We start from the raw sequence: 7,527 nt of genomic DNA, 5'->3' as shown, positions 1-7,527 counted from the left end.
ACACACACACACACACACACACACACACACACACACAATTTATTTTACAGCATATTCTTCCCATTTAATTTCCCCCGACCCATTCACTGTTGCACATTTTCCTCCTGCCCACCCCTCCCCCCAGTTAGTATTTTCGTTGAAGAAAAAAAAATTTCATTGTTATACAATCTTCTCTGTCCACAGTCCTTGAATATGCATTTGTTTTTCTGTAATCTTTTAAACAGTTCTCTCTTTATCTGTTTTAACAATATACATTATTTATCCCCTCTTTTCTTAGATTCCCCCTAGCCCCGATGTCAGACCTTGGAGGACATTATGCTGAGTGAAAGATCTCAGTCACAAAAGGATAAATACTGCATAGTGCCACTGTTGTAAGATAAGGCTGACATCGGTGTACCATAGGGCTCTTTCACAGATGCAAATGTACAAGCAGATCCACATTCCTTAGTCAATCAGTCTGGAATATAGGTGCCTCGTTCTCCAGCGACAGCTACTTTGCAGCGATGCAAAGATGCCCCACTTTCCTAACGTGGAAGAATAGCTGTCTTAGAGCAGAACTGGATGCCAGGTGTATTTTTGAACGCTTTACCAGAATTCTCTAAGCTTCCCCAAACATCTGGAATTCAAACACTTGTATTAAACAGATGGCAAAGCGGCTCACATCTCAATTAAGTAGAATTGTACCGCCTGGCATCACTGGCAGCGATGCTGAAAGTGAGGCCAAAACGTATGCTTCCCCCCCCCCCTTTTCATCATGAACCTGCCTTGCTGCGGATTCTGTGGATTAAGAATTTATTTTCCTCTCCTTTTTTGGGGTATTAATTTCAATGAACATTTACAGAGATTTTGGATTTCCATTCATTCATTGTTGCACTTTTCTCAGCGCCCACCTCCCCCCCCATCCCCATCCCCATCCCCCACCCCCCAATTCGCTCTTCTTGAAAAGCAAAAGCAAAACTCCTTCATTGGTATACAGTCCTCCCGTACCCCTCCACTCCCACCCCGAGTATACGCCACTCTGCAACCCTCATTCAGAACTCTTATGATAATCATAATGCCCTAAAATATATTACTTTTAAACTATTCTCTCCCTCATCGGCTTCAATGCAGTATACATAATTTATCCAGTTTTTCTTAGTCTTACCCCGACCCTGATGTCAGCCTCATTCTACAACAGTGGCACCATACAGTATTTGTCCTTTTGTGACTGAGATATTTCACTCAGCATAATGTCTTCCAGGGTCACCCATGCTTTTAATATAAGTCTACCACCCTGGGCATTTTCTATTTCATCTTGAACTCCACCTCGTTCTGAGACAGCCCCAGGAATTTAGGTCACCCATAGAGGAAACGCAGGGGCAGGTCGGAGCCTCCTCAGCCGCCGTGCGCGGAGCCAGAGCTGCCAGCCATGATGCCGCCCATGAAATTGGCCACGGCAGATTTCACTCGAGAGAGCGTATTACTCCTGCGCCCGGCCACGGTGCAAGGCAGAGGCGGCGGGGGTGCGGCTCCACGCGGACGCGGACGGAGATGCAGGTAGCAGCGGACACAGGCGCGTGCCTCCTCCGCTCCGAGCTGCAGGGGGCGGAGCCCCACCCCGCGCGCTCTCCCCGAGGCCTCCCGTTCCGCTAGTCGACGCAGCCGAGAGGCACCGAGCCCTCGGCTGGCGGGGTCCGGGCGACGCTGGGCCCTCCGGGTGCGGCCGAGGAGACCTCAGGTCCCTTCCTCGCCCCCTGAGTCGGGATCCTGCGTGCCGCAGAGCTGAGCCCACCCGCCGAGCCCGCGGGGCTAACGCTGCCACTGAGTCATGTCAAAAGAGTCAATATTGTTGTTGTTAGGTGGTATTGACTTGATCACGACTCATAGGGACCCTATGAAAAAAGATCTGAAATCTGTTCTGTCCTGCGCCATCTTCACACTTCTGACACACTAGAGCCCATTGCAGCAGTCACTGTGTCAATCCACTTGGTTGAGTGAGGGTCTTCCTCTCCTTTGCTGACTCTCCACCCTTCCCAACATCAAATCCCTCTCCAAGGAATAACTCCTCCTAGCAACCTGTCCAAAGTATGTGAGGTGATGTCTCATCATTTTTGCCTTCAAAGAGCACTCCGCCTGATTAGGCAGGATTTAGAAGAAAGAGGTCATGGCCCCAGAGATATCATTGCTGATGTCAGATGGATCCTGGCTGAAAGTAATAAATATCAGAAGAATGTCTACTTGTGCTTTATGGACTATGCAAAGGCATTTGACTGTGTGGATCACGACAAGCTGTGGCTAACACTGAGAAGAATGGGAATCCCAGAACACTTTGATAGTGTACAGACAGAACTTAACCCTTTGCCATTGTGCCAATGGAGCAGGGAAACACTGCATGGTTTGGAATTGGGAAGGTGACAGGGAATGACAAAGGACACGCTGACAAAGGAGATCAATCAGAACTGGTTTTGACAAAGACCCTCAAGGAATGTGGCAATATGACCATAAAAACAGATTCTCAAGGAAAGTGGCAAAACAACAGACTCAAGGATAAGATAAAGGAGATGGCCGAAAGTCACCATAGTCCATTAGAAGAAATGTACTAATAAGCTGCTTAAACCCCACTCCTCAAAGGATATATAAACCATTTTGTAAGATAAAAATGGGGTCAGTCTGTGCTGATCCGTTCATAGTCTGTTATGAACCTCTAACAAACCTCAGTTTCTTTCTCTTGCTCTCACTTGGTATTAGTGTCTTTCTTGTATTTCTGACTCAGAACTTTCAGAACTTTCTAGTTCTTACTTGAAAAGGCCCCAGGACCTCTGTAGGAAATCATCCCCTTGACAAAGGGAGTGCGTCAGGATTGTATTTACTCTTCATACATGTTCAATCTATATGTTGTTGTGTGGTTCATGTGCCATTGAATCACTTGCAACTCTTAGCGACCCTATGTACAAGAGCCCTAAAGCTGCTCTGTCATGTGCCAACCTCACCGTTTTTGACACACTCATTCCCACCATCTCAATCACAGAATCCATCTATCTCATCGAGGGTCTTCCTCTCCTGCGCCGTGCCTCCACTCTCCCAAACATGATGTCCCTCTCCAAGGATCAGTCCCTCCTTGCACCATGCCCAAAGTATGTTAGACGAAGCCTCAGAATCCTTGACTCTAAGGAGCATTCTGGCTTCACCCTCTCCAGGACAAACCTGTTTGTTCTCCTAACAGTCCATAGTATATTCAACACTCTTCTCCAGCACCACAGCTCAAAGGCATCAATTCTCTATCATCCCTATTCACTGTCCAATTCTCTGATGCATATAGCACGTAATTGCAAAGACTATAGCCTGGATCAGGCGCACCTCAGTCTCCAGCCTGATGTTGTTGCTCTTCAGTACTCTTGAGAGGTCCTTCACAGCTGACTTTCCCAATGCAATTCGTCTCCTGATTTCCTGGCTGCTGTTACTAAGAGCGTTGACTGTGGAACCAAGCAAACTAAAACTGTTAACTATCTCAATCTCTTCACCATCCATACTGATGCTGCCAATTGGCCCAGGGGTAAGAATCTTTGTTTTCTTGATGTTGAGCTTCAGTCCATATTAAAGGCTTCAGTCCTTGACCTTCTACAGCAAGCGCTTCAGGTTCTCCTCAGTTTCAGCAAGCAGGGTTGTGTAATCTGCATAACGCAGGCTGTTGATGACTCTTCCACCAATCCTGATGCCACTTTCTTCCTCATAAAGCCCAGCATCTCGGATGATTTGTTCTGATTACAGATTGAAAAGGTTTGAAGACAAAATACATCCCTGACAGAACCCTTTCTTGATTTTGAACAATGTAGTGTCTCCTTGCTCTGTTCTGACAACTGCCTCTTGGTCCAAGTATAGGTTTTGCATCAGCACGATCAAATGTTCTGGGATTCCCATTCTTCTCAGAGTTAGCCATAGTTTGTTGTGATCCACACAGTCAAAAGCTTTTGCATAGTCAATGAAGCACAGATAGACATTCTTCTGGTATTCTCTGCTTCCTGCCAAGATCTATCTAACATTAGCTATAATATTCCTAGTACCTCGACCTCTTCTAAATCTGGCCTGCACATCTGGCAGTTCTCTGTTGACATATTGCGTCAAACGTTTTTGGATAATTTTCAGCAGAATCTTGCTTGCATGTGATATTAATGATATTGTTCAATAATTTCCGCACTCTCTTGGGTCACATTTCTTTGGAATGGGAACAAATATTGATCTTTTCCAGTCAGTTGGCCAGCTGGGTGTCCTCTAGATTTCTTTGCACAACATAGTGAGCACATCCAGGGCAGCATCTGTTTTGAAATATGTCAGTTGGTATGCTGTCAACTCCTGGAGCCTTGTTTTTTGCAAATTCCTTCAGAGCAACTTGAACTTCCTCCTTCATCACCATAGGCTCTTGCTCATATGTTATTTCATGAAATTCTTCTATGTCAGCCAATTCCTTCTGATACAGTGACTCTGTGTACTCCTTCCATCTTCTTTTTATACATCCTGGATCATTCAACATTCTACCCAAACTATCCTTAAGTATTGCCACTCGTGGCTTGAATTTGTTTTTCAACTCCTTAAGCTTAAGAAACGCTGAGCGAGTTCGGCCCTTTTGATTTTCTGACTGCAGGTCTCTGCACATTTCATTATAGTATCCTGCTTTGTCGTCCCGAGCTGTCTTTTGAAATGTTCTGTTGAGATCTTTGATTTCTTAGTTTCTTCCCTTAGCTTTGGCTTCTTGGATCTCTAATGCAATACTCAGAGTCTCATCTGACATCCATCTTGGTCTTTTCTTCTTTTCCAGCTTTTGTAATGATCTTTTGCATTCTTCATGGACAATATTTTGATATCCTCCTAGAGCTCATTTGGTTTATGCTCATTGGTGCTCAAGGCCTCAAACCTGTTCCTGAAATGTTTTTGAAATTCAATCTATATGCTGAGCAAATTATCCAAGAAGCAGGATTCTATGAAGAAGAATGTGATATCAGGAGTGGAGGGAGATTCATCAGAGAACTTATAGACTGGAGAAAATATGTGGCAGTGACACATCTGATTAATCTTTAAAATATATAGAAATCTCCAACACCTAAATAAGAAAAAGATGAACAATCCAGTTACAAAATAGGCAGAGGCCATGAACAGACACTTCACCAAAGAAGATATTTAGATGGCCAACAAATACATGAAGTATTACTCCAAGATCATTAGCTACCATAGATGATGGGGTGCTATTAATAAGTTCAGAATAATAAGTTCTTTATAAAATCATAGTTATGTAGTTATAAAACTGACATCAGTTTTCTTCAGCCTGCAAAACTAGTTACTTGACTTCAGAATTCTTTGTTTCCTTTCTTTAGTCATGTAGTGTAGTTTAATCTGTCTGATTACTAGGAAAGGAAACACATCTCTCCTAGATCTCTTTGAGGCTGCTTGCATTGTTAAGTGAGTTGATGTCTCACACTGATATAAAATCCCAGTGACCACTCCCAGATAAAGAGGCAGTCTTTGAGGTCAAGACCCACTGTCTTCCACTGATCTTTAATAAAGTGCTTTTATTAGAAGTACTTGTAATCAGTTTGTCTTATTGGCAATTGACTATGGAAAGAACTCCTTGCAGTCAGTAACATAGAGATGAAATCAAAGCAACAATGAGATGTTAACTCAATACAAAATAATAGTCATTATCACTAAGACAAGACAGCCAACAGTAAGGGTGGACATGGAGAGATAGGAAATCTTATACACTGATGGTCAGTACAGAAAGTGTTGCAACTGCTGTGGAGACAGTCTGATACACCTTTAGAATGTTGGGAGTAGAAATACCACTTGATTCAGCAATCTCATGTCAAAGTATACAACCTAAAGGCATAAAAGCTGTGATACAAACAGACATACCCCACCCCCATACTTATTGCAGTATCATTTGCAATAGCAAAGAGTTGGAAACAATCCAAGTGTCAATCAGAGGATTAAGGGCTAAAGAAATTCTGGTACATTCACACAATGAAGTAATATGCATCACTAAAGAAATATCAAGAATTTATTAAATGCCATAGAACATGGGTGAATCTAGGACAAACTATGCTGAGAAACATGTCAGTCACAAAAGGGCAGTTATAGTAGAAGACTATCATTATAAACAGCTGGAATCACCACTTCAGTCCATCTTGTTGGCAATCTTCCTGTCTTTCACTGACCCTCCATCTTCCCAAGCATAAGATCCCTTTCCAAGGCTTTTTCTAGCAACATGTTCAAAATATGAGAGACAAAACTTCCTTATCTTATTTGTTCTCCAACCAGCATACTGGATGTACTTTTCTGAAACATATGTTTGCTCTTTTGACTGTGCATAATTCTGTAGTCTTCTCCAACACTACAACTCAAAGATAGCAATTCTTCTTCTTAAGTCATCCATATCTATTTCCAGCTCTCTGATATGAAGCAAGTGATTGAACATGTCATGGCTTGAATCAGGTGCACCTCAGTCTTCAGAGTGACATCATTGTTCTTCAGTATTGTAGAGAGGTCTCTTGAGAGCAAACTCATACTAAGCAAAATGTCTCCTAATCTCCTGACTCCTGGTACCAACAGTGTTGACTGTGAATCCAAGTAAAACATGATCAATAACATTTTCAATCCTTTCTCCATCTATCATCATGTTACTTATTGACATATTGGCTAGGACCTTTGTTTTCTTGATGTTGAAATGTAATCTCTATCAAAGGTTGTGCTCTTTGATTTTCTGCAGTAAGTATGTGAGGCCCCCCCTCACTTTCGGCAAGCAAGATTGTGACATTTGCATAACGCAGATCGCTGATGACTCTTCTTCTGCATCTGGTGCCACATTCTTCTTTATGGATCCAAATTTCATGAATTATTTGCTCAGCATACAGGCTGAATAGGTATGGAGAAAGGATACACCCCTGACCCATGTCCTTCCTGATTTTAAACCTTATTCTATTTGAATAACAGCTTCTTAGTCCAGTTATAAATTCTATATGAGCACATTTAAATATTATGGAATTGCATTCCTGTCAATGTTAGCCCTAGTTTGTTGTGATCTATACAATCAAATGCCTTTTCTTTTTTTTTTAAATTTTATTTTATTATTTTGTGTGTGTGTACTGTCAAATCAGATCTGACTGGTACAGGAGGAGATTGTCCCTCCTTTTCCAGCACATCATCTATCTGGTGGATTTGAACTGTGTGCCTCTGGGATTGCAGTGCAGCTTCTTGCCACTAGGCCACCAGAGCTCCCCCTCATATGCCTTTTCATTGTCAACAAACAGATACAGATGCAGATATAAACTCCTTAATTGGTCGAAAATTTGAAGTAGATATCTGATGTGCAAAACAGGTACCTACAACATGGCAACATTCACACAGAACCTCAACCAAAAGTTGTGTGTTAAATTTAAAAATTTCTATGGGTGGATGGTTGCTGTGAGGCTGAACACTGTGACACTTATGTGTCAAATGCCTTAATGGTTGGTTATCCAATGCAGACAGGTGGAGCTCCCCGATTAAAACAAGCTTGGA

The sequence above is a fragment of the Elephantulus edwardii genome, unplaced genomic scaffold (assembly GCF_000299155.1).
Source record: "Elephantulus edwardii isolate Elephantulus edwardi_28Jun2011 unplaced genomic scaffold, EleEdw1.0 scaffold00008, whole genome shotgun sequence".
Classification (NCBI taxonomy): domain Eukaryota; kingdom Metazoa; phylum Chordata; class Mammalia; order Macroscelidea; family Macroscelididae; genus Elephantulus; species Elephantulus edwardii.
This window is presented reverse-complemented; position numbering follows the sequence as displayed.